This window comes from Rhinopithecus roxellana, chromosome 18 (genome assembly GCF_007565055.1).
Source record: "Rhinopithecus roxellana isolate Shanxi Qingling chromosome 18, ASM756505v1, whole genome shotgun sequence".
Lineage (NCBI taxonomy): Eukaryota > Metazoa > Chordata > Mammalia > Primates > Cercopithecidae > Rhinopithecus > Rhinopithecus roxellana.
In genome coordinates this window covers 59,285,830-59,313,400 of record NC_044566.1, presented here as the reverse complement: position 1 = coordinate 59,313,400, position 27,571 = coordinate 59,285,830, and the positions used below count along the sequence as shown (strand labels likewise).

The 27,571-nt window shown below is 41.6% G+C and overlaps 1 protein-coding gene across 5 annotated transcripts in view; it reads right to left on the bottom strand.

Moving 5' to 3' along the window:
• STARD13 (StAR related lipid transfer domain containing 13) overlaps nt 1–27,571 on the bottom strand; it is a 346,341-nt gene that overhangs the window by 95,548 nt on the left and 223,222 nt on the right. The window contains exon 1 of one of the 5 annotated variants that reach the window (XM_010367051.2): nt 10,971–11,202. The exons of the other annotated variants lie outside the window; for them this stretch is intronic. The gene's annotated coding sequence lies outside the window, so the exon portion shown is untranslated. Of the gene's footprint in view, nt 1–10,970; nt 11,203–27,571 lie in introns of those variants that run through there. 5 annotated transcript variants of the gene reach the window in all.

The following is a 27,571-nucleotide window of genomic DNA, read 5'->3' as shown; positions in this document are numbered from 1 at the left end:
TTTTAAAATGACCACAGCTACCATAGAGACTTTGATTTACATTTTCCTGGGCCTGCAGCCCCCTCTTGTATAAACATATACACATACCAATACGTTATGTGAACAGCAATCTTCCAGTGACTTCAAGGAAAAACTTGTTTTTGTAAAAGAACTCATATTTTCCCATGCTACTTCACTTCTTGTGCAAGAACTTTTATGAGGTTCTAGTGAACTGTGTTTTATTTATTTTCCTTAGTTTTTTCCCTCTTACTGGAAGAAAACATTATCTGGATGTAACCATATTCAATGAGAATATATTCTGACTCAGGAGATGACTTAAATCAATGACCAACAATTAAAATGCCTAATCTGCTACTACTTTGGATATGGCAATTTAATTTGATTAGGTCAACACATTCATTTATTTTAATGCAATATATTCCTTCCCCCACAGGAAGGAACGCTATTTCAGTAATCCCCTGTTATTGACATCTTTGCAGATGTAGCCACTCTGTCTGTAACTCAACTGACTAAAGTTGAAGTTTTGGAGTGGGAAAAATACAAAGTGAACATCTCTAGCCTACTTCATCAAAGTCCCCGGGGACCACATTTTTCTCTCAGGAGACTATCCCGTAATTCACTGAATCATTGCTTGTATTCTCACTATCAGTAAGCCTGTGTGGTGTTCCAGCCACCTGGAGCTGACAAATATTTTTCTATGTGAAGGATACCATAGCAACCAGATTTGCCGCATGGACAGAAAGCAGTCATAACGATGCTGCAATTTTAGCCAGGAAGCCGACACGTAGCACCCACGACAGTATTATCGTAAAGCGTGTCTTGAGATCTGAAAATTCATTATTTTCCAGGACTTAGTTCTTTAGACACAAGAATGGAAATTACCCCAAGCCCTAAGAGAAGGAAGGCAGTAGTTAAGATGGGAAAGATCATATGCTTCAAGTCTGTCTCTCTTTCTTACAAGCAATGCCAACCTGGACAAGTTAATAAACCCTCTGAGCCTCAGTTTTTTCATCTGTAAAATGGAGACAATCATTCTCCCTCAAAGGGTGGCTGTGAGGATGAAATTAGGTGATCTGTACTGTGGTTGGCAGATGGGACACACATAACAGCTAAAAGCTTTCTCCATTTGGTTAAGAAGGGAGGTAACAGACACTTAGAGGACACAAGAACAATGGTCTCCAAAACAGGGTTCAGATGATTAGATGAGAAATGTTATCTGTGTTTAAAATATTGAATTAAAATATTCTAAAATATTTTTGAAGAATTAGGCTGGGCGTGGTGGCTCACGCCTGTAATCCCAGCACTTTGGGAGGCTGAGGTGGGTGGATCACTTGAGGTCAGGAGTTCAAGACCAGCCTGGCCAACATGGTGAAACCCCAACTCTACTAAGACAACAAAAATTAGCCAGGTGTGGTGATGCATGCCTGTAATCCCAGCTACTCAGAAGGCTGAGGCACAAGAATCCCTGAAACCTGGGAGACAAAGTGAGCTGAGGTTGCGCCACCACTCTCCAGCCTGGGCAATGAAGCGAGACTCCATCTCAAAAATCATAATAATAATAAATAAATAAATAAAAACAAAATAAATATCTTTAAAGAAATAAATTGTTATGACAGTATGGAATGTCAGGATATGATAGGAGATGCCCTTACTGGAGCTGCCAGCCTGCTGGTGGTTTCTGGGAGGGAGGATGGGGATTATACAGTAGAGAAGATTGACCCCAGCAATCTTACCTCCACGCTTGCTTTCAGTACTGCCCTACATCATGATGTGCAGCAGCCGACATGGACTCGATTGACAGACTATTGACAGACTATGACAGACTATGAGCTACATTGCTTATCTTTAACCAAACTAATCCCCACAAAATGGAGAGGCAACTTAAAAAGATTCTTGCAGAGGAACCACAAGGAGAAAATATTAATTACCAGCAACGAGTAGCCAATAAGAAAGAGACGAAGCTGAAATTTCCCTCCTCCTAGTACTGGCCCTATTAACAGTCACATCTACAAGGCAACAATGATGAACATAGATTTAGACTAGACAAGAAGCCAACTGAACTAGTGTAAAATTGTCTGGAAGACAATTTGAAATAGAGATTTACATAATTATCGATGAACTTTGGCCTTTATGACTTGAGATATTAATGATAGTAGAACTGCATATAACTTATAAAATATATAAAGATAGATATATTGGGAGTACTGCTCAAGATTTTGTTACTGATATGAGTGCATATTCAAAAAAGGCTGGGGTCACTGTGCTGGGGAAATGAATACAGAGTGGCCACACTGCCTGCTTCCCAGCCTTTTTCACACATGGCACACACGTTGTGTTTGTACTACATGCTGGGATAAGCTACTAGGCTATGGGAAGCCCAAGCCTTTGGTCGCCCCAGGTCCTGCTCAGCCAGCCTAAGATTGAGGAGGTCAATATTTTCAGCACACCTATTACAAATTCAGAGCACACTATCCCACGTGAGGTACCCTGTAAGCATACTGGTTGAAAACTCAGTTCTACAGACAGATTTAGGTGGGGTTAATTATTGAAGAATATAGCTATTTGGTACTAATTGAGTTATCTCTATAGACAAAGGAAGAGAGTTGTGTGTGTGTGTGTGTGTGTGTGTGTGTGTAATGGACCTTTTAAGAGTCACCCCAATAAAACTTGTTTGTATCACAAGTGGGTTTATTGTCAGAGTTAAATATTTATGCTATCTCATTCTCTCAGACCTGATGAAGGAACAAACTTCATATATTTATAAATATTCTCCTTCCTCTCCATCAGAGAGCCGATTCCACTTCGGTCCGCCCAGCATTCGACACAGTGCTGCTGCTGACGCAGTAAGTGCTAATGTACGCTTGCCTGACGGATCAGCAAGCCATGATAGAGCCAACACCCTGCTCGTCAGTCCTTATATTTGTATCTAGTTAGATCCCTTTCCTGTTCCTCCCAGGAGCTAATCCAAAACGTTGCCACTGAATTCCAATCCCCAACCCTAATCCCTGGCTGCTGACTCTTAGCTGACTTCCACTCTTCCTTGATGAGGTCACCAAGACCATCTTACAAAAGCTGTTTCAGGCCGGGTGCGACGGCTCATGCCTGTAATCCCAGCACTTTGGGAGGTCGAGGTGGGCGGATCATGAGGTCCGGAGATCAAGACCATCCTGGCTAATATGGTGAACCCTGTCTCTAATAAAAATACAAAAAAATTAGCCGGGCGTGGTGGCACATGCCTATAGTCCCAGCTACTTGGCAGGCTAAGGCAGGAGAATCCCTTGAACCCAGGAGGCGTAGGTTGTAGTGAGCCGAGATCACGCCACTGCACTCCAGCCTGGGCAACAGATTGAGACTCCATCTCAAAAAACAAAACAAAAGAAAAGCTGTTTCAACACCAAATATGTCAACATAAGCCATCCAGGAAAAAAAACCTAAGTCGTCTTTGACTTGTTCTTTATTACCCAAGCCCACAGTCACTAAGGCATGCTTTGTTTCTCTTCTTTTCCCTCTTCGGCCCACATTGCCTAACTTACCAGTCAACTTGTGAGCATCCCAGGTTCACCCGGCATCAGAGCCTTGGCCCTACCTATCTTTTTCCTCTGCTTGACACAGGCTTATTCCAGACATTTAGAGACCCTGCCTAAAGCCTCCTGCCTTCAGGTCTTCCCTCAAGTTCCTTCTCCAAGAGGCCTTCCTTCATTACCTCGAATATATATTGCAAAATGTATAGAAATTAACCCTTCTCCCTCACCTCCATACCCCCTTTCCCTATTTTATTCCTTCTCTTTATCAGTTATCACTAAAATAAACATAGTTCATTTATTTATGCTATTCACTCTCTGTCTTCCCCACTACAGCATAAGCTCCAAGAGTCAGGAAACTTTGTTTTCCTGTTTTGTTCATTCCTGTGTCTCTATAGTCTAAAACGGGGCCAGCACACAGTAGATATCTAATGAATATATACTTAATAAATGGACAGTTGGTTTATCACAATGGACTTATAAATGGTGCTACTGCATCTTCTCTGATGCACTTTCTACCAAAATATTCATCCTAAATTACAAGTTGAAAATCGCCACCTTCCTCATAATTTGTCAGTAACTACATGTGATTTATTAAACAGCATCTAAGACCCTTAAAAACTTCTAGCCCCCATCTCCCTTTCCAATCGCGTTTCCCAGTGCAGTGATCTCTCCATCCATCCCTAAGGTATAGTCACGCTGAGGTTCACTCATTTATTTTTGAACCCATTAAACACTTTAAAGTCTTTGTGTTTTCAAACACACGTCCTTTGATCTTGAGCATGTTTCCTACTTTACCTTCTAGTGAAATCTGTTGATGTTTCCAGGCCACGTTTCATATCATGCAGGAAGCTTTTCCATTCTTCGAAATGGATTTAAATATGTGCTCCATAGTACATTGCCTTAAGCCTCTGATTACATCAAAAATCATTCTTCCTTGAATTGTGTCCATATCTGTCCCCAAGACACGACTCTAATATTCTTGAGAAGACATTATAGGCCTGTCTCCTTTTCGTAGTTCCTTACACATAGTAGCTGCGCAATAAATGTTGGTTGACATTAAGTATACAGTGTGACTAGCTGTGCATTTTGGAGGAGGAGAATTGTAGAGAGATAAGCATTTAGGTCCTTTGTAGAAATAATACACCAACACCAAATAAGTGAATGTCAACAAAACCAAAAAGAAACATAAAGCTATAGTTTAAGCCAGCATGAAGCAGAAGGCTTTACAAGAAACTCTAAAGATAAAGATAACTTCTGCTCTGCTAGAATGCCTGGCACAGAGGTCACTTATTTTGGAGTTTGATCCTCAGCTAAAAATAAACAGCTTTTATTGAAACTGAGTTCCCAATATTGTTGTTTAACTATTTTGTGGTTTCATTCAGGTACTTGCAAGGCCAAAAGAACACTAATCAGGATGCCTCAGTGTTACATAAGGGTCCTTTTCATGGAGTAATTTATGGTTAGTTTAAGAAACTGTATCTCATCTGCTTGCTGGGCTTCTCCTCCTTAGGCATGTCTCATAATGTATATACGGCCAGTCATTGGCTGGGCCCAGTACCAATGGCCCAGGATGCAGGATAATAAGCACATGTGGGAAGAACAGCGGTTCTCAGGAGACTGCTTTAAATCACTGTTTTCTTTTGGGGAGTAGAGAACCAATAATTCCAAGAAGCTTTTATGGCGTAATCTTTGCTGAGGCAGTAGAGCATGTTTGAAATCTGGGTCCACGAGCAACAAATTCAGACAGGATCCTCTTGCCCTTTGCTGAGTGCAGAATAAACAGGTCTCTGGAGAGGCCCCGCAGAGGCTGAAGGTAACTGTACACACCCCCTTCTAGCCCTGTGGTCTGCTGACAGAGCTCATGCCCTTCCCTGCCATCCCCTAGGAGCTCCTGGGGCTGGAGGATAATGAAGCTTTCTTCAGCCAGCAGCTTGCTCTCTCATTCACATGTAGGTCCCCTAACCAGCCTGGCTCAGCTCAAGCTCAGGTAAATGACCTATTCGTCCCTGTGCCACCCACCATCTGTATGTGGAAGCCCTTGGCAAGGCGGGAGCCACTGTGCCAGCCCCGTGAAGGCTGCTTCAGTCTTCCAAAGCGTCACCAGCAACGAGATCACTTCAAGGTGCTCTCCTGGTCACTGACACTGAAGTTCCCTGTAGTGAATTTCTCAGGACTCCACTTTCCCTTGCTCCTTCTACCCCTAACCTGCCACCACTGACATTGCATGTGTGCTTGGCTGTTGCCCTGCTGGGGGACTTACCTGTATATGTATTACTGTGTTTCTATTCACTTTGGAAGTTGGCGCTCCTTCACCTTTTAAACAGTGAACTCTCTGAAGCAGAGGACTTGCACCCACTTACTCAGTTGTTGCACGTGGAACACAACCAAACAGGACCATTTAGAAACAAGCTTAAAGAAGCAATGTGCTTCTCTGCACTTTGGGGATGAGATGGAAATGTTCCTGCCCACTAGCAATCCTTAGCTCTGACCCCTGTACTGAGAGCTTCAGGGGGTGCCACTATTAGTGGGGATGCACCTTAAGTATTATTCCAAGAATTGGAAACAGAGACCCTCCCACACTGAGCCCAGATGTGGTGACAGACGGCGTATCTCAGTGGCATGGCCCCATCAAATCCCGTGTTCCATCGACTACACGAACCCATTTTGGTCAGTGATTATTTCTGGTACTTCTGCGGTTTATCCCGATGTAACATGCAGAAACTATTATGATAACATGGTTTTACCTCTGCCAGTTATTCCATGTAAAAAGAGATTAAATGAGCGATTACCAAAAAACTTCCATAATTCACATACTTTTCTTCATAGTCTTTGAACAAATAGACTCAAGTTTTCTTTTTAACCTTTTTTTTCTTTTTTTTTTTTGAGACGGAGTCTCACTCTGTCGCCTAGGCTGGAGTGCAGTGGCGCGATCTTGGCTCACTGCAAGCTCCGCCTCCTGGGTTCACGCCATTCTCCTGCCTCAGCCTCCCATGCAGCTGGGACTACAGGCGCCCGCCACCACACCCGGCTAAATTTTTTGTATTTTTAGTAGAGACGGGGTTTCACTGTGTTAGCCAGGATGGTCTCGATCTCCTGAGCTCGTGATCTGCCCGCCTCGGCCTCCCAAAGTGCTGGGATTACAGGCATGAGCCACCGCTCTCAGCCTTTTTTCAACTGTTTTAAACCTCAGCTCAAGAGCAAAGTTAAACCAGTTTGAATCTCCAGCTCTCCATGCAGTCAATTTTTGAATGAAAATGGTTGAGGCAGGCCTTCTAGGCCCCTTCTGATGCTCAGATTACTCTGTCAAAGAATTTGCAAATTCTGACCTCAAAGGTTACCTTATTTTCAACATTTTTCTAAATTTAAAGAGAAGGGAGAGTAGTAAAATTGGAAGCATGGTAAGAAGTTGCTCAACTTGATTGTTCCAAGTATATCCTTGATTCTGTGTAAAGAACCTAAAAACGGAGGCCTTATGGTCAACATAATTAGTACATAATCTGTCAAGCAACCTTTGGATTCTTAAGAATTTTAATTTGATTATAAAAGTAATACTGGTCACTTCTTTGCCATTTTTCATATTATTTATAAATAATATCATGCTGAACATCTTTGTTCGGAAAGCTTGGTCTACATTTTTATGAAACCATTTCGTTAGGATAATTTCCTAGGAGAATTATTGGATCAGAGGATCTTGATAAATGCTGCCAAACTGCCTTTCAAAAAGATGGTCAGATTTTCTTTTTAAAACACAGCTAGTCACAAATATGCCAAGGCTCTCTCAGAATAGAGACAGTTGGACGATAGTTTTAATGTTTAGTTACCTAACTATGATTAGTAGGATTCAGATAGGACTAGTAGGTTAACAGTTAATCTGCTGGTGATTAGATGCAGGGTTTTGCGTTGTTGGAACCTCAGGTTCCCAGCTGAAAACAGTCTGTATGCTGTTATGCCGTAAGGGACAATTTATTCCAGACACACAAATGGGTACCAGGGTTCTGTCCCAGAAAGTGTGTAATGACAGGATCCCACAAAGAAGTGATATGGAAAGACTGACTTTCTCATTCATTCAACAAACATTACTTGAACACCAACCAGACATGAGAAACTACAGCAAACACCAGGGAGTCAAAGCAGCATGGTACCTGGCCTGTCTTTGCAGAGCCTAGGGAGGAAGGAAGATGTGTAAAGAAAGAAAGAAGTAGAACAAGATAAAGCCTTGATTAGAAGTCTGGAACCATGAATGAAGAAGGCTCTAGCTCTGTGGAGGACTGGTGGTGGGGACGGTTTCAAAGGCAAGTGATATTTAAGGTAGCTTTGGAGGAGGACGACATTGGCAAGTGGTAGAGAAAATATTTAGTGGAGCTCAGGGACAGAACCGGGCAGAGCGTGGACGTGTGAAAACACGGGGTGTAATAGTGAAGTCATCTGGTGGGTGAGGCAGGAGGGACATGGGTGGCAAAATTCACTAGCTTCCTCTTTCTGAGAGGGACTCTGGGGGCTCCAAAGAAACATACCTTTGAGGAAATCAAAAAAGATTAAGGGAAGCCTTTGAATGATGGGCAGAATTTATTAAGAAAGGGAAGAAAGGAGTATTCCAGGAACAAAGAAGTTGTCGAAGTTCAATTAGCGACTTTAAATGGCCTGAAAGTTTTCAAAGCATTTTCATGAGCATCATGTCATATGAACCTCCCAAACACCTCCTGCGGTAAGGCACACATTCTGATTCCCACGCTGCAGCAGAAGGGCACAGTTGAATGGCGTGACTCCCAAGGCTGCCACGCTTCGAGATTCTAGGGGCCACCACGCACCTGTGTGCACAGAACAGGGTGCGTGGTGGCCCTTAGAATCTCTGTACTGGCAGCTGAGACTGCAGGTCTGGCTTCTGATGTCCCTTGCACTACAGTAAGCTGAGATCATGTTCATCATGTAAACTGAAAAGGATTTAAAATGAAAACACATTAATCGCTCCTGTCTTTTAATATCTTACATGCTGCTATGCTATCACTTTTACTGGATGATTTTGAAAGATGAAGTGCATGTGTGTGCATATATATATGAAGATTAGCATATATTTATTTTTATAGTATATCTATGTATCTATAAAATGTGAGAAAATATTATGTACCTTAATCTGTACTATTATCCACTTTCTTTACATTAGGGAATTTAAAAATATATATATATTCAATCATACTAAATCAAAGCAGCATCACACCAATTTTAGCCTGATTTTTAAAACTTCAACCTGTTTGAGGAAATGACTAGTCTTACACAATGCTGAGAATCCTGATGAGAAAATCAAATAACTATTCCACAAAGAGAAAAAAATAGATGCAAATACCTTCAAGAGCAGCCTCCAATAAACAAAAGTACTACTATGTAAGATTATAGAATTTTGGTTTTAATTTTGTTTTAACTTTAAAAGGCTAAAGTTTTTAGCTTTTTCAGTGTAACGTAGAAATTCTGTCTAAGAGAGTGGAGGCAATTTCATTAATGGCATACGTACCAAAAGCTAATAGCACAAGATGCATTATAAATGTCTTACTGACATTTGAAATATCTCTGGGAGACAAAAATGGCTATAATTATTCACTATATTTGTAAGCAGTGAAATGGATTTATCAAAAGGTTAATTATCTTCCTCAAGGTCACAAAATTAGGCAGCATAAGGGTAGTGTCTGAAATCCAAGGCTTCTGACTGTTACCTTGGTCCTTGAAATCAATTAAAAACGTCTCCATAAGGTCTGACGTGGGTACTGTCAGAGGCTGGCAAAATTCTTTTACACGTTAGAAAAACAGGTCCGGATGCTACCTTGTCACATATCAGCATGTGTCAGCACATGTGAGTTTAGCTCATGCAGAACATACTGGTTGGCATAGATGATTCCTTCACAGGCAGATATGAATCTACACATCAACAGCAGTACGTCCCAGTATTGCACAAAGAGTATCAGTCACACATCTCTAAATGACTACGTAGGTTGCACGGAGTGTACAAAGAACTCTGTCTACTGATACTTCCTTCCTCTCATTTTTCACATTCAGACTGTAGGAAACAGGCTAAGCTAATGAAAAGACAGTACGACAAAACCTTCAACTTTCAGTTTCTGATTTCCCCAATAAGAAAAGACATAAATGTGGCATTTCTTAGGAGACGCGTGGAAAGAACCCCGTAGAAACCATATGGTTGTCAGTAACGGCATAATCTCATTCAAAGGTGCTAAGAACACTAATGAGACCAGGATGTCAGGAAAAGCAGAAATAGATCAATATTTCTCTCCCATTTTTAGTTGTCCTCACCATTAGTCTCTGCACCAGCTCTATGTAAATGAAATCAATCAGCAAGGATTTCTGTAAAATGCATAAAACAGTTGTCCTCTAGGCTCTACCGGAAGATAAATGATTCCAGACGTTGGCCTGTGGCCATTTTCCCACACATGCTCCAGAGCTCTGACATCCATATTGGGCCATAACACTGAGTGGTTTCTACTTTGGCGAGTTTACAGCCAGCGCTTCCACTTCTGGTTTGGACTAGACAGCCTGCTAACGCAGATGCAAAATAAATCCCTTTCCGCCTGTGTAAATTGTAAGAGAACTGACTTTTTCCAATAAAGGAGCTCCTGTGAGCCTCCTGAAAACTTTCTGCTATCGCTCATAGAATCTGATTCTCAATCACTGCTTTAGATCCCCTTGGAATTAGACAAATCCTGGTCTAATAAAACATGCGACATATGACATCGAACGCAAACCACTTAGATGTAACATACAATTACGAACAGCCCAAGTCCAACTTTGAAAACGAAGCCGTTGGAAAATGTATTAAACATAAATAGCAGGATTGTTTCATATGGTAGCTTATGTTCTGAAAGAGGGGAAGAGACTTTTTGAGAAAGATAAACTACAGAAGATCCAGAAGTAGCTTCCTTTAAAAATGATGTCAACACCAATAACATTATTTGGAAGGCTCGTAGAAGTCCAGGTCATATTCATAGCTATTTAAGTAACGTAGCCCATGGAATTAAGCATCCTAATACAAAGTATTTACTGCCAACCTCGTCAATCTGAAAGGTGGGTCACTTTCTTAATAAACTGCCTTTGAGGAAAGATACAAATAATTTTGCCCATTGTTATAAATAGAGAAAGAAGGAAGGAAGGAAGGAAGGCCTTATCTATATCTGTAGTCTGAGATAAAACAGTTCTCTCTGAGATTAAATAAACGTAAAATAAATCTAACTGTAACTTGCAAATGTTTCTAGAGTGAGTAGCCAAAATGACAGTCACTGCTTTTTAATTTTAAATCAAGTTCTTGTTAAGAGAATGTTGTAAATATCAAGTCCACTACAAAGAAAACTTTTTATATCAATGACAAAACTCACAATCTACATAGGAAGTAACTGTTGTCTTTCCCACCACCACGACCTCTTTTTCTATGGAACACAAACTTACTTTGTTTAAAATTGTCCTTAGGCTCTGCTGTACCTTTCAAACAAAACCCCTCTCTTCTTCAATTCATTTTCAGCTTTCTTGAAAACTGCTCCTCAGAAACTGACAGATGGTGCATCTGTCAGCGAATGTTTTCTCTTCATTATCTCTGCCAGCTAATATTTCCTCTGAGCTTGGCTGTTGTCTGTGAGACTGGTCCACATCATTCTAGCCTGATCAATGGTGTGCCTGGTTTGAGGTTGGTTTTGGCCCCGCCTCCAGCTCTAAGAGAAAAAAATGAAAACTCACAGCTGGATTTCCTATAAATCCTCTTTTTAAAACTGGCTCTGCCGCTCTGGCACATACCAGAGGAAATGCTGCCAGTCTATCACAAACCAAGGGGGGTGCTCCTTCTCCTAGACACCCCCACCACTAGTGTCAGGTGCCTTCCTTATATAACACATCCCATTTTAAGTCAGCCTAAAACTTCACAGGAAGGGAGCAAGTGTTTTAAACCAAGCTTCGGTTTTTCCATGCCTAATAAGACTCCAAAGAAGATGCCCATGACTGAAACACACACACACACACACACACACACACACACACACACGGGACTAAATAATTTTTAATCTGTTAAAATTGTGTAAACCAATTGCAAGGAGAAAACGGAAAAGGAGAAAATGCCAAAATAGGACATAACAAAAGTAGCGCACATTTAATTTTGTAGCCTTAGAAAACTCAGGTCATCCTTCACATTCGGATGACATTACGGATGACATTACACCCTCAGCTGGCAACAGGATTTGCTGGTATTTACATTGCCAATGAACTTGGTGAATGAGGAGAATGCATGGGATGCATTTCAGGTTCCAGATGAGAGGCGATTGCTTGTCTGGGTTAACTGCTACCAAGTGGGGTTGAACAGGTGACTGTGGAACAATCAGTCTGCTCTATAAGTGAGCACGACAAACAATGCACTGTAGACTTTCGTATTCTGCATGCTCAATGGTAATCCCACCTTATCAGTGAGTGGACGCCACACGTTTACTATGAATAGAGAAAGTGAATGTTCCTAAACTAAGGCTAAATATTGGAATACTGTACTAGGATTCAGAGTCAGAGGATCTGGATTCGAGTCTCAGTTTTATTTCTCGACAGTGTCCACGAACATGAAAGGCACAGAGTATGCTCTGGAGACCCCACAGATGACAGCAGATCAAATAAAGATGATAAAGAACTTTGTTGTTATTATGCAACATTCGCATTGTTCTTTTCAGCAACAGAGAGAATATTAAATAAATATATATGTTTAATCTGGCAGAGGATGATACCAAACTACCACTGCCTGTGATAAGGACAGCCAAAGATAAAAGGATTCCAGGAATAAGGTGCAGAGTATACAGTGCATGCTGAGGATAACAGTCACTCAGATTTTAAATGTTTGAGCTCCACAGTGAGGGAGAATACAAAGTAAGCCTAGGGCAGAGTGGGGCTGAGTAGTAAAAATTTGATACCTTAGTTCTCCTTCCACTCTCACTCAATAGAACCCTAGAATTGGCATCTGCCATTAGTCAGTGAGCTCCTTATAGGCAAGAACACACACAATTGGTGTCTGTCAAATAAGAGAATGAATGAGACCTTGAACTAGATAAGAGGTACTCACTCTAAGAGATGGAATGTAGAGTATTGTGAGAAGCCTGAGTTTGAAGTTGTAAAATCAGATACTTGAAGGTTGAGTGTGCCTGCGTGTCTCAACCTTGTAGGGATTTGTAGGGAGAGAGGCTTTCTGAGTCACTGAAAGTGACATGAGAGATTTTGTTCAGGGTCCTCTGATTTCATCCAGTTTTCTACACTCATCCCCCCAATTCCACCCCTTTCCCACTTCCTCCATGAGAACGTCATTCTGTGACAATGAACTTGAGTCAAGAACCAGGATGTTTGTAAACATCCCTTTAATGAAAGCACATGGATTGTTAGGGTAAATTCTTCCCACATGGTGTTGCAAGTCCTTGCTTGCTGTAGCTGGTCAGAAGTCAGCTTTCCAATCCAGCAGGCCCTGCTCAATGCAGACTGTGTGACAGGCATCTGTGACCCTGCATGCCCAGGAAAGGCAGATGATACGGGCTGCTCCTGCTCCTGCCCTTCCTGGAACCTCACTGCCAATGAGCTTGTGTGCTCTTGACTAAATATATTGGGAAATTCACTACTTTCATAATAGTTTCATGTGTGTGATCTCTTCTCCCCAAGTTAAAGGATTATGCCAATTTTGGGTAAGAGAATTTGTCAACTGCAAAGATCTTATCTAATAAATCCTTAAAAAAAAAAAGAAAACCTCCTAAAATGTGCAAGACATTCTGTGCTAGCCACTTCAGAGGATGCATGCTGCCAGCTGTCTCTGAGCAGGTGGTCTGCAAGGGTACATGATATGAAATTATAACCAAAAGCAGGATATGAGGACAGGGGGATGTGGAAGGAGTCTAGGTTGTGGAGTGGGAGTGGGAGAATCTAGAAAACAGGACGGGGTCGTAGCATGAGGGTACACAGGCAGAGACGAGGGAGGACCCTGGCGAGAGAAGGACACTTCCAAGTAGGGAGTGAGCTCTAAGGCACCCAAAGAAACAGGAGGCAAGGCAAGCTCGGGGACTCAGGAGCCTTCTGGTACTGCTGAAGCACAGGCAACACGTGGGGGAAATCAAGCAAATGAGTCACCAAAGATGGGGCGGAACCATATATGGGATGGCCTTGGATGCTGGGAGAGGGTATAGCGAGTTCATACCGGCTCAGGCAGCAATTGTGAACCCTTGGGGGGTTTTAGAGCACAGGTGTAACACCTGAGCAGTGAGATCTAGAAACCGTGTTAAGGATGGATTGTAAAGGGAAGCGTAGGCAGATGGCTGCACTCAAGAGGCTATGGCAATGATTTCAGCAAGAGGTCATGAAGGCTGAACTAGGAGGACAGGGTTAAAAACAGGAAGAGTGCTAGAGGCAACTAGAAAGACATACCACTCGAGGGAGGTATGTCTTAGGAAATCCCATCTTGAGGAATTTTTCCTGGAGGTATTTGCAGACAGGTGTACACACATATTCAAGTTTTAATTTCAGCATTTGTCATTGTAAAAGACTGCAGATTACCTCAGTGCTCACCAATAGGGAACTGACAAATAAATTATGGTACAGCCACATAGTGAAACATTTTTGCAGCCATTTAAAATACATACACAGCTACAAGACAACTGTTGTAGCATGTTGGTGATAGGCACCAGACTGCTAGTGGTCAGGAAGCATGTCTAGAAGAGAAGTTTTAGATAGGGATTCAATTTATGGCAAAGGAAGGAAAATATTGGGGAGTGGAATGAGCTTGGGTGGGGACCTCAGGACTTCTGTGGTACCCCCATATTGGCACCTGCGTTCTCCAGAACCAGGACAACCTAGAGCTGTGCAGTGTACAACCTACTCAAATGTATATGGTCTCTCTGGCCACAACCACTGACTCGAAGGTGCCAGAAATCTCCCTCATCCACCCTTGATCAATTTCATAATCAAAAGCCCAGAACCTGTGTGCCTGAGCCTATCAGCGTTGGAAAGGAACAAACAGCAGCACTACCCATATTGGGGACCTAAAAATGCCCTTAAGAATTATAGCAGATGGCAAAGCAAAAAGCACGATGTCTGAGTCTTCTCTCTCTCTCTCTCTCTCTTTTTTCCTCCCAAATTCCAGGGCCTAAGAAGCCAATTAACCGTTCCAAGTAATATCTAGGTGTAAGTGCAGTACAAGTTCATAAACTGAGCACAGCAACAATCATTAGGACAGATCTGCTGGTCCTCAGTCATGCCATCCTTCAGTGAGGGACCGATATTGCAATCATCATTCCCTTTCTTTTCAATGACAGGACATCTTAAATGACCATATACAAGAGGCAGAGTCCAAGACCAACCGCAGTGGCTCACGCCTGTACTCCCAGCACTTTGGGAGCCCGAGGTGGGAGGATCACTTGAGCCCAGGAGTTCAAGACCAGCCTAGGCAACACAGAGACACCCTGTCTCTACAAAAAAAATTAAAAATTAGCCAGGCGTGGCGGCATGCACCTGGAGTTTTAGCTATTGGGGAGGCTGAGGTGGGAGGATCACTTGAGCCTAGGAGGTGGAGGCTGCAGTGAGCTGTGATCATGCCACTGCACTCCAGCCCAGTGATAGAGCAAGATCCTGTCAAAAAAACAAAAAATAAAAACAAAAACAAAAACAACACAGAGTCCAGCTTCACGCACAGAGTGGGTGTGCAGCTTCAACAGCAAACGCCCACAGTGGTTTTTGAAGGGGCAAAGTAGGAAGGATCCTAGGGGCAATGAATATGGCTCCTTGGGGAGTTTGTTTTCTTTTTTGCAAACAGCCAGGTCTGACTGTTAAACATCAGCTCTGCAGAGAGAAGAGCACACTGAGCACACTGAGGAAGCAGAACTTACTGCACATCAAGGGAGGAGGCCTTACAAAGTAACAGGTTGCAGACAATTTGCAAATTCCCGCAAGAGTAAACGAAGAACACAGTATTTCACAGCCAGTGGGGGCAGTATGACTTCATGGATAAGAGTGTGCTCCCTTTCGAGTCCAATAAAAAAACTGCACTTAATGTCCCAAATGCCTGAATTCTAATCTTGGCTCTGATGGTACAAGCTGTGTGAATTTGAACAAGTTGCTTGCAGTCTCTCATTGTTGAATAGGTAATAAGGGTACACATCTTAGGATTGTTGTACAGATTTAGTGCGTGAATGTACGCAAAATGCTTGCCACAGAGCTTAGCATAAGCATTCAATACATGCTATCATTCCTTAGTTAGAATGGAATAAAATACAGGTGATTCAAAATATAGGTGATTATGACTACACTTAAAAGATTGACTTTGATTAACCACAAATCAAGAAATTGAGAATTTTCTATAAGGACTGCTAATTGTATTAATGCCTGCAATTTGAAATACTTGAGCAAATAGGGTGCGATATCGTGTGTGTTATTTAACACTTAGGTTAAACTATCCCGCAGATGCTGCTAGCATCTAATCAACCATTCAAAATCTGAGAGACCAACAGTGTAGCTGGCATTCTAAAGAGGGCACCTCCACATCAGAATCGGCCGTTTCAAGTCCTGTTGTTACCATTTCTCCACCAACAGCCTCCAGTTAGCATTTGGAATGTCAGAAATGAGTTTCAATTGGTGGGAATTGTGACCGTTGACTAGTGTGCTTGGTGGAATTAAGGTATTTGAGAAATATGGACTGGCTAAAAGTATTTCAGTGTAAAAATCCAGGAAAACCTTTACCTGTTTCTCTGGTGATAACGACCTAGTCTAAATCCCTAAGTGACCCCACGTCCAGCCACAAGCTCTGGAGGGCTCTGTTTGCCCCATGCTGCCTGCAGGGGCAACAGAATCTGCCTTTCCAATCCCGATGCTTGCCTCAAGCCTCAGGTGAACCTTTCAAGTAAGATACGACTGTGGTTGAAGCATCTGAAGGGAAAGTGAAGAGCTAAGACTTCCTCAAGACTGCACACACACACACACACACACACACACACACACACACACACACACACACAGTCACCTCTCTCTATCCATGGGTTCCAAATCTATAGATTCAACCGTGAATTGAAAATATGTATTTTAATATGTTTGCTTGTTAAATGACATTTGGAGATCAGATAGAATTTGAGCCTATATTTGGTAATCAATATGATTTTATTGTGAGGTTTTGCTTATCTTCTTTTGCCTTAAAACTTTTTCTTTAGCTACCATTATCTGCCAAAAAGAAACTAAGAGTAGTGCATGGCTAATTTGATCCCTTTAGTTCACTAATAAAGACAATATGGGGCATGGAACCCAGAGGACATTTAAGAAAATCAGTTAAGAGTTCCAAAGTTTGGGCCGGGCGCGGTGGCTCAAGCCTGTAATCCCAGCACTTTGGGAGGCCGAGACGGGCAGATCACGAGATCAAGAGATCGAGACCATCCTGGCTAACATGGTGAAACCCCGTCTCTACTAAAAAATACAAAAAAAAACTAGCTGGGCGAGGTGGCGGGCGCCTGTAGTCCCAGCTACTCGGGAGGCTGAGGCAGGAGAATGGTGTAAACCCCGGAGGCGGAGCTTGCAGTGAGCTGAGATCCGGCCACTGCACTCCAGCCTGGGCAATAGAGCGAGACTCTGTCTCCAAAAAAAAAAAAAAAAAAAGAGTTCCAAAGTTTGTTTACCCAGAACGAGTATGTTTCTTTTGGTCATATATTTTGGTTTAGATCTTGGATACTAAGAAATTCACCAATTTCTTGACCTAAAGGAATGAGAAAATAAAAACCCACTGGAAATGTACTATACATTATTTGCATTATGCTATGAATATCATTATAAATATGAAAATATAGTTATTGTATAGGACAGGATCATTCGTTTTTAGTAAATTACTTTTATCTTCACAAAGTGAAATCAAGAGAAAACAAAGAATATCTAACACACTCTAGTAGCTAATAAAAAAGTCTTTAATACATTATTTAAACAAAATTTTAAAATATTACATAAAACATGAAAGATATAAAAATAAAAATATTATTTAAAATATCTTCTTCAAATATTTTAATGATATCAAATAATGCTCATTGAAAATATTTAAACAATGCAGAAGCATAGCCTAAAAAAGTAAAAGCCCATTTTTATTCCCAACTTCTAATTTCACTTGCCTCCTTGGAAGTAGTCACTATTAACAATTTGGTGTGTACCCTTCCAAACTTGTTATGCATATATAACACACTTGTTATACATGGGGGTTTTGATATCGGTGATATCAGACACCAAGGGGGATTGGTTCAGGGTCCCCACAGATATCAAAATCCACAGATTCTCAAGTCCCTGATACAAAGTGGGATAGTACTTGCATTTAACCTACATACATCCTCCTGTATACCTTAAATCATCACTAAATTACTTATAATACCGAGCACAACACGTAAATGCTATGTACCCAGTTGTTCTACTGTGTATTGTTGAGGGAATGATGACAAGGAAAAAAGTCTGTACATGTTCAATATAGATGCAATTTTTAAAATACATATTTTCAGTTCACGGTTGAATCTACAGATTTGGAACCCATGGATAGAGAGAGCTGACTCTGTGTGTGTGTGTGTGTGTGTGTGTGTACCACATATTCATACACATATCTTATGTATGTAAAAGATACACATATGTCTATATATACTTGTACATATATATCCATGTTATACACCCATAAGAATTGTTTTTCACTGAAACAGAATCATAATATATGTATTATTCTCAGACTTACTCTGTTCATTGAACAATATGTCTTGGAGATTTTCAAATAAACAAAAAAGAGAGCTAACAATAGATTAGCTCAGTGAAACCCCAGTGACTATTGTAGTCAAAAGTGTGGTTTCAGGGGACCAGACCAAGGAACCAGCGCCACTCCAGAATAGTATCAGAAGCATGCCTTTTTGGGTGGCTGTCCCCTTGAAGCTCACAGATTTGTCCCTCTGTACCTCTCTAGTAGCTTTACATCCCAAGCAGTGTGGTAGAAAAGATGGGTGAGTGAACCCACACAAACTCATAAATGAAAATATTTATTAAGTAGAATTTAAGTCTCTTACTTCGTGACCAACTGTTCCTTTAGCATGTGCACAGGTATCTAGAGCATGCCTGCCTTGTTTTCTACTCCCATTTTAAGCAGAAAATAAAGCCACTTTCTACTGTTGAATTATTCTTATTTACAGCAATAGAAAAGTCAACCTTTCAGATTTGGACACTGAGTCGCTTGGGCACACAGGCACCTAGAGCCTACATGAGTAGCAACATGTGTTAATCCTCAGGGGTCCTGCAGGCAGGTGCGGGCAGATGCAGATGTGCATGAGGAGGGCTCTGGGACTTTCCATTCTCTAGGGTCATGGAGCCTATTTTCAAGTCACAACTTGCAGTTCTTAGGTTCTCAGGCTACTACATATGCCTCCAACTCAATTTCACTTGCAAGCCTTTCAGGTAATATGGAGAACCAAACTCACTCATGTTTATAGTGTGTTTGAAAAACAATCTCTTCATAAATCCCTTTCCAGAATTTTACATTCCTAAACAGGTATGACAATCTGTCCTCTAATTTCTGCTATTATTAAATTGCCTTTCTTTTTCTGAGAAAAAAAAGTTATCTTTCCTTATAAAATGACACATTTTCACCTTTTTGTTTGCAAGTATTGATTAAAAAGGAAAGTTCTGTCAAATCATCATGTTTTTAGATCAAGGCAATGTGCTTGCTAGTTGAGTTATTGACCCTGATTTTTTGAACTTCCTTTATCCAAAAAGATTCCATAAGAAAAATCAGACAACACATCTGTGACATGAGGGCTCTGACAATGAACTGTAAGAGTAATGCCAGCTGGGTACATAAAATTCCAATGCTAAGAATTTCATTCCCCATCAGGTACAGTTTGAAAATGTCAGCAATGCCTTATCTCTGTGGACATTTTACTGCACATACAGGATTCCTATTTCAATATTTGTAAAATTCTAAGAGTTATACACTCTGGCTTATATTACCCAAAAGGAGAGGGAGAGAAATGGGGGAGAAAAATATATCTTGTCGGGAAAGAGTCAACTGTGCATTGGGGAGTCGTATTGAAAACAGAGAAAACAAAATCATGTGGTACAAAATTAACTATGTTCACAAGAGAGGCTCAGAAGGACATAAGGGATAAACAAAATCTCCATCACATCAGCATCTTGCCTACAAGTCGATGTTCCAGAGAGTCTGCTCTTTGTTTCTGTTGCCAAGGAATGGAACCTACTCTGGCTCTCTTGAGGTAGAGAAAGTATGTGAAGTTCTGGCATTCACCAGCCGCAGACCAGGGAAAGTCAACAGTGAGGCAGAAAGCATAAACTACCTGCTGGGGCAAGCCAATTTCATGCATTGTGCTCATGGCAAGACGACAAGATTGGATTTGCCTCTTGCAACTGGCACTGCTGTTCTTCAGGATTGATTACCCTAATTCTGTGCTTATCTTGTTCTTTCACCCCAACTGTCTACTAACCCTTGACCTGTATATCAAACCCTGTACTTTAAATTTTCAATGGTGGCAGCTTTAATCCTGGGCAGAGAAATCCAGAAATCCTTGGTATAACACTTAGCACAGGGCCTGCTTTAATTAAGACGTTAATGGGTATCAAAAAGGAAGCTGCAGTTTGGTAAGCACAAAGCCCCAGGTCACGTGGCAAGCCAGGCTGATGGCTTCCTAAGCTGGATTTCTGACACTGTTTTGAAGATTACTTCACCTCCCCCGGCCTCACCCAAATCGTATATACACCAGAGTTTTCACTTTCATTCGGGGTGAGCACCACAAATGCCTGTGCGATGAAATATTTTAAAAATCTAGCATCTCTTTTAAAGTTCACTTTGGAATTTAAGGAGAAAGCAGACTTAAAGAGGATTCTGAAAGTGTAATGAACGTCATCTCTTTAAACCTCACAAACAAAAAGCACATTCTTCATTTTTTGGTTTTATATCCGACTGCTTTCTAACAATAACTTTAATTGATTGGGTTGAAATAAACTTAAAAACCAAACTTGGAGGCATACTTATCTAAAAGGTCTAGGAATCCTAAGCTCTTGAGACAGACTTCTCATCTTGCTGCAACGCGTGGGTGGCCGCAACATTCCTGGCAGCTATAAGGCATTTGCTAACGTATTTGACTTTTAAAGTTGTTAATCACACTTATCAACACAGGCAAGCAGCACTGGCCACAAAAGATTAGTTGCTCTACTATAATGCTCCCAGTAATCCAAAGGCAGGAACATCCACGCCGAGTGATAAGTGCATCTGCCAGCTCCACAGCCCTTCAGTGACTTCAGAACTTATTAAAGACCTTAGCTTTTGCTAAATCCCAGATTTTCTTTTCCATCATCTTACACACTCACACACACAGATACACACACACATGCGCACATACATACACACACATTCCCTGTAATGGTAGCTAAAACCAAATATTCCCAGTGCTGTGCAGTGTATGAGCTTTTAAAACAACCAGGATGTGCTTCAAAACACCATAGACATTCTGAGTTTCAAGGGGGCCATCAATGACAAGAGATTCAGATGCTACTGATCTCCTTTCACAGGTGCTCCTACAAAAAAATGTGTACAAACAGCAGGAAAGGATTTGGTTTCCAGGGAAACAGAACCTTGTTTAAGTCCTTTGGAAGCATTAGGTTCTACTGTCGTTTTTCCCCTCAGACACACAGACTGTTGCTCCTTGCAAAAGAATTTATTTAGAGAACAAGAAAATGCTTTGCCCAGCTTAGAGGTAAGTGCATCAGAAAATTCAGGAATAGAATAAGTATTGCGGGGTGGGGGGAGATGAGCACCTCTCACTGAGCCTGCTAGTCTCTGACTGGTGGGATCTTGCTTTCACATAAGGATTTTTCCTTAAAAGACCTGAGGTTTCATCTGCAGACATGTTTCTGCCTTGTTGGAGTCATGCTGAAGTCCCCATGCTTACAGCTTGGGCTCTGCTCTGCCCAGCTGGTCTTAACCCCACAAGGCTAACAAGTGCTTTACTTCTACAAAACAAAGCAAAAACAGTGAAGATCTATCTCCTACTTCAACCTCTGGCAACTCTCCAAACAGCATCCCCTCATAACCTATAAGCATTCTTTCACTTTGTAATATAGCAAATGACTTATTTTTTACGCTAAAAACTTTTTTACTCTGTTCTTTTGATTATGATGTAGTTCACAGTTTGGATCCAGGATGCTTGGACATAATAATGCTCATCACATTTAAGGTCACTTCTATCACCTGGAGATGTGGCTGCCTCATGGCTTAAATGTGATTTAAGTTACTGGAGTGGGGACTAGAACAAGCAGAGAAATCTCATTTTCTAGGTATCTTAAAAGGAAGGCAGAGTATCATTTCCCTAAAGTATTTGAGTACAGGCCATTCTAAAACCATAGCTAGAACAGGAAGTTTTTGTGATAAAAAACATGGTTGGTATCAGAGTGGCAGAAAATCTTCAAAATCTATACATCTGACAAAGGGCTAATATCCAGAATCTACAACAAACTCAAACAAATTAGCAAGAAAAAATAAACAGTCCCACCAAAAAGTGGGCTATAGACATGAATAAACAATTCTCAAAAGAAGATACACAAATGGCCAACAAAGTATAAAAAAGTGCTCAACATCACTAATGATCGAGGAATGCAAATCAAAACCACAAGGTGATTCCACCTTACTCTTGCAAGAATAGCCAAATTAAAAACAAAAAAAAAATAGATGTTGGAGTGGATGCGATGAAAAGGGAATACTTCTACACTACAGGTGGGAATGTAAACTAGTACAACCATTATGGAAAACAGTGTGGAGAGTCCCTAAAGAACCAAAGTAGAACTACCATTCGATCCAGCTATCCCACTACTGGGTATCTACCCGGAGGAAAAGAAGTCGTTACATGAAAAAGATACTTGCATGCATGTTTATAGCAGCATAATTCACAATTGCAAAAATGTGGAACCAGCCCAAATGCCCATCAATCAATGAGTGGATAAAGAAACTATGATATATATATATCATACATATATACTCGTCTCTTTCTATATATACTCATCCATAAAAGGAATGAATTAATGGCATTCACAGCAACCTGGGTGGTACTGGAGACTATCATTCTAAGTGAATAACTCAGGAACGGAAAACCAAACATCATATATTCTTACTCATAAGTGGGAGCTAAGCTATGAGGATGCAAAGGCATAAGAATGACACAATGGACTTTGGGGACTCAGGGGAAAAGGGTGGGAAGGAGGAGAGGAATAAAAGACTGCAAACTGGGTTTAGTGTATACTGCTAGGGTGATGGGTGCACCAAAATCTGCCAAATCACCACTAAAGAACTTACTCATGTAACCAAACACTGCCTGTTCTCCAAAAACCTATGGCAATAAAAAATTTAAATAAATATATGGTTGGTAGTATTTGACCATATGTATAGGAGAGGCACCTGACCACCATAACTGAAGCATGTCCTGAGAATGACCCTATGGTCTAAGAAGAATGTGTGTTTGGAGTCCCAAACTAAGGAATTCGAGAGTGGCCAACCTGGAGTTTCACTTCTTATCCATGAGGGTCATTCAAATCCCTGGCTCATCCCTTGGAACACAGGCCATACAAGGAATCAAGGCCCTTGGTTTTGGGTTAAATGGAGGTTGCTAGGTGGAGGGTGCTAAGTAAAAATGCTATATAAACTGCATGCTTTTTATAAACAGTAGTGGTCTTCCTGTGTAGTCTGCTATCACTGGACTGCCCCAGATGTAAGTCCCCCCAATAAACCCTATGTCTCATTGGCTGGCTCCAGGTCTCTTCTTCGGCCTCTGGACATGGTACTATCCCTACTGGAGTCAATAGGGGTCTGGCATGACACCATATGACACCTATCAGAGCCCACAGGACATGAAATTTGAAAGACATTTCTACTCTTTCAGCTCATTATTTTTGATGGCATGTGCCAACTAAGTACTGACATGTCACCTGGGGAGGAGTGAGGAGGCTGCGCCACCCTTGTGACTCCATGGTGTGAGCACTTCCTGCCTTGGTCTCTTCAAAACCCTCTCTATCAAACCTGCTCCTATCAAATATGCTTCTTGTCAGGCTGAGTGATGTCAGACTGAGAGCATTTATTTTATGGGCAAGAAGCCAGAGTGGCTGCCGCGATGTATGACTGCACGTGTGGTGCAAGCACATAGAGGAAGGGGGCCTCAGATCCTCTCAGGTCAAGGAAGACCGTGCGGCCTGGCCTTCTCCACTTAGTGCTGCATGAACTCACTGGGCTGGCATCAGAAAGTCCCTTCAAAACAAGAAGATTCCAGATAAAACCTCCAAGAGAGTGAGGGAGGAGAGTGATGCCCCTTCTGGGAAGAATGTACCAAGCCGAAATAAACACCTGCATGAAAAATATTTTAAAAGTTAAGCTTACATTTGTTTTTAAATGCAGCTTTACTGAAAAAATTACAAGCCCAGGGTCCCTGCTGGGGCAAGGATAAACAAAGCACAGTTCTTTCCAACAGGAAGCCCTCAGCCTAGCAGGACAGGTAAATCAGGCAAGTGATTTATTTTAAAAGAGAAAGACAAGGGAAATTAATATTTACTGAGTGCCTACTTAATGGCAAAGCTTGGAGCAGACTATATTGCGCACACACACACACACACACACACGCAAATTCACACACATCTCATTTTATTCCACTTTACAGAGGAGGAAACTAAAGCTCATAGATTTTAGTGGTGTCAAAAGCTACACAGAAGTAGCCAACTTTTTACTGTATGGCAGACATACCTGACAGCAACAGCTTAACTGGAGCAACACCCTGAGAATTACCCTATGGTCTAACAGGAATGTGTGTTCAGAGTTCTAAGCTAAGGAATCCAGGAGTGGCCAACCAGAGATTCATTCTTTATCTATGAGGAACATCTGAGCCCATGGCCTGTCCCATGGAATGTGGGCTGTCCTGGGGAGTCAGGCCCTTTGTTTTGGGTTAAGTAAAGGTTTCCAGGTGAAGGGTAAGTGAAAATACTACATAAACTGCATGCTTTTTGAAGACGGTCTCAGTTCTCCTGTCCAGCCTGCCACCACTGGAACGCTTTGTATGTAAGTTCCCCTCAATAAACCCTATGTCTCATTTGCTGTCTCTCCTTCAGCCTCTTGAACCTGGTGCCATCTCTACAGAAGTGAATAGGGGTCTGGTACGACAGTATTCAAATCTAGTTCTCACTCCAAAGCATGTAATTCCAAAGGCCACACTATTCCTACATCATAATGCCTATTTCTCTTCATTTGTCTGACTCTTAGGAACCTGTTCAACCTCTTTGTTAAATAAAACATTATAAGAAATGCTGCCATACCTTAACACAGCAGGAGTACTATATAAATTCAAGATGGCATTATTGTAACATATCTTTCATTCAGTTGTCTGTGAAGAACAGATAGTAGTTTATATATTCGTGAAACTCAGCATTAAGATTTTGATATTAAAAAGACAGGGAACACCTTGTGATAAATAGGAATTAGGTCACATAGTTCTATGCTTGGTTATGCTGAACAACATGTCGCTGAAAAAAAACAAGAATACCTGTAATATTCTTTCTTCTAAAGGAGAACCTACAGCTAAACCTAGAACTTGGATGACTCTACAAATAAGGGCCCTGGAAATCTACAGGGTATCTTCTCTTATTCATTTTAAAAATGTAACAATCGTGTTTACTATATCTGTTGTGAAATACAATTAGAGTACCATGTAAGATGCTAAGGGGTGGATAAATCTCAGAATAAATAAATAAAAGTAACTTTCCATGGAGTGAGGGAGATGGTCACCATGCAGTATGCCACAGTTCCAGGGCATGACTGCAGAGTAGGGAAAAGTACTGCAAAGACACCAGTCTTTCTTTGATGTGTGTTCCCTTCTTCCCTTTGAGTTGGGTTCCTGCTGATGCTGAGGGAACCCCTCTTCCTGCTCCTCTGCTTGGCCATCTCAACTCCTCCTTAGAGCTCCAGCTGACTCTTATCCTGCTCCCCAATGCAGGACATGATTTGTGGATTCCAGTGCAAAATGAAACAAGTATAAAAATAGGTCAGGCACAGCGGCTTACACCTGTCATCTAACACTTTGGGATGCAGAGGTGGGAGGATCACTTGAGGCCAGGAGTTTGAGTCCAGCACGGACAACAGAGCAAGACCCCTGGGCATGGTGGTGCATGCCTGTAGTCCTAGCTACCTGGAGGCCGAGGCAGGAGGATCTTGAGCCCAGGAGTTTGAGGTTGCAGTGAGCTATGATCATGCCACTGTACTCCACCATGGGTGACAAAGCAAGATCCTGTCTCTAAAAACAAACAAACAAACAACAACAACAACAACAACAACAACAAAACCAAAAAAAAAAAAAAGAAAGAAAGAAGAAAACAGAAAAAAGTATAAAAATAGACAACTGCAGCTTCCAGACTGAAATACTGATGGGCAGAGGAACTGCTTTTCCATGATATTCCCAAAGCACCTTATCAACAAGTTACAATCAGATGCCACTTCCTGCTTTAATTTTTTTCTTCCAAAGCACATTTCACCTTCACACTGGTTGCTCACTTTTTGGCTTCAATGCCTGTCTTTTCCCGGATTAAAAACTTGATGAGGCAGGGATGTTTTTCTGTTTTGAACATTGATATATCTTCAGTGGCTAGAACACTGCTGACACAGAATAGGCATCCAAATGTAAAACACCTGAATCATACAACTGGCGAACGCACGTGAAAACTAGCCGATACAGCAAGCTGAATGGCAAGCAAGCTTCACAAAATAATAAGTGAACGAATTTCCTCAGGGCCACGAAACGCACTTATCTGAAATTCACGGAATAAAACTCTAATTATTTATTATTTTAGATTTTAGAGAATAAGTATCAGCTAGTTGTAGACAATGAATATTAGCTCTAAGGGTAAAGATGATCCCTTATAAAAAAGACTGCATTTAGGCCAGGCATGGTGGCTCACGCCTATAATCCCAGCACTTTGGGAGGCCAAGACGGGCGGATCACAAGGTCAGGAGATCTAAGACCATCCTGGCTAACACGGTGAAACCCCGTCTCTACTAAAAATACAAAAAATTAGCCGGGTATGGTGGCAGGTGCCTGTAGTCCCAGCTACTCGGGAGGCTGAGGCAGGAGAATGGCATGAACCTGGGAGGTGGAGCTTGCAGTGAGCGGAGATCGTGCCACTGCACTCCAGCCTGGGTGACAGAGTAAGACTACATTTCAAGAAAAAAAAAAAAAAAAAAAAGAAAGCAAGGGCATTAGGCTGGGCACGGTGGCTCCTGCCTGTAATCCCAGCACTTTGGGAGGCCGAGGCAGGCAGATCACAAGGTCAAGAGATCGAGACCATCATGGCCAACATGGTGAAACCCGGTCTATACTAAAAGTACAAATATAAGGTGGGCATGATGGTGAGCACCTGTAGTCCTAGCTACTCAGGAGGCTGAGGCGGGAGAATCGCTTGAACCCAGGAGGTAGAGGTTGCAGTGAGCCAAGATCACACCACTGCACTCCAGCCTGGCGACAGAGTGAGACTCCATCTCAAAAAACAAAAAACAAAAAACAAAACAATAAAAGCAAGGGCATTCTGACCTATGCTATGAGTGAAGCTTGAGGACATTAGGCTAAGTGAAAAAAAGCCAGTCACAAAAAGACACACACTGTATGAGGTACCTAGGGAAGTCAAACTCATTGAAACAGAAAGTCAGATGGTGGATGCCAGGTATTGGGGAATGGAGATTGGAGAGCTGTTGTTTAATGGGCACAGAGTTTCGGTTTTGCAAGATGAAAAAAGTTCTGGAGATTGATTGCAAAAGAATGTGAATAGATTTAATACTATTGCACTGTACACTTAAAAATGATGGAGATGGCAAACTTTATGTTACGTGTATTTTGCTACAATTTTATAAATTATTAATAATTTCAAGACAGCAACAGCAGAATATTAAACCAAGCTCTGGGCCCTTCTGAATTCCAGAACCTGTGCAATCTACATAAGCATCCAATGTATAATATTAGTAGATAGAG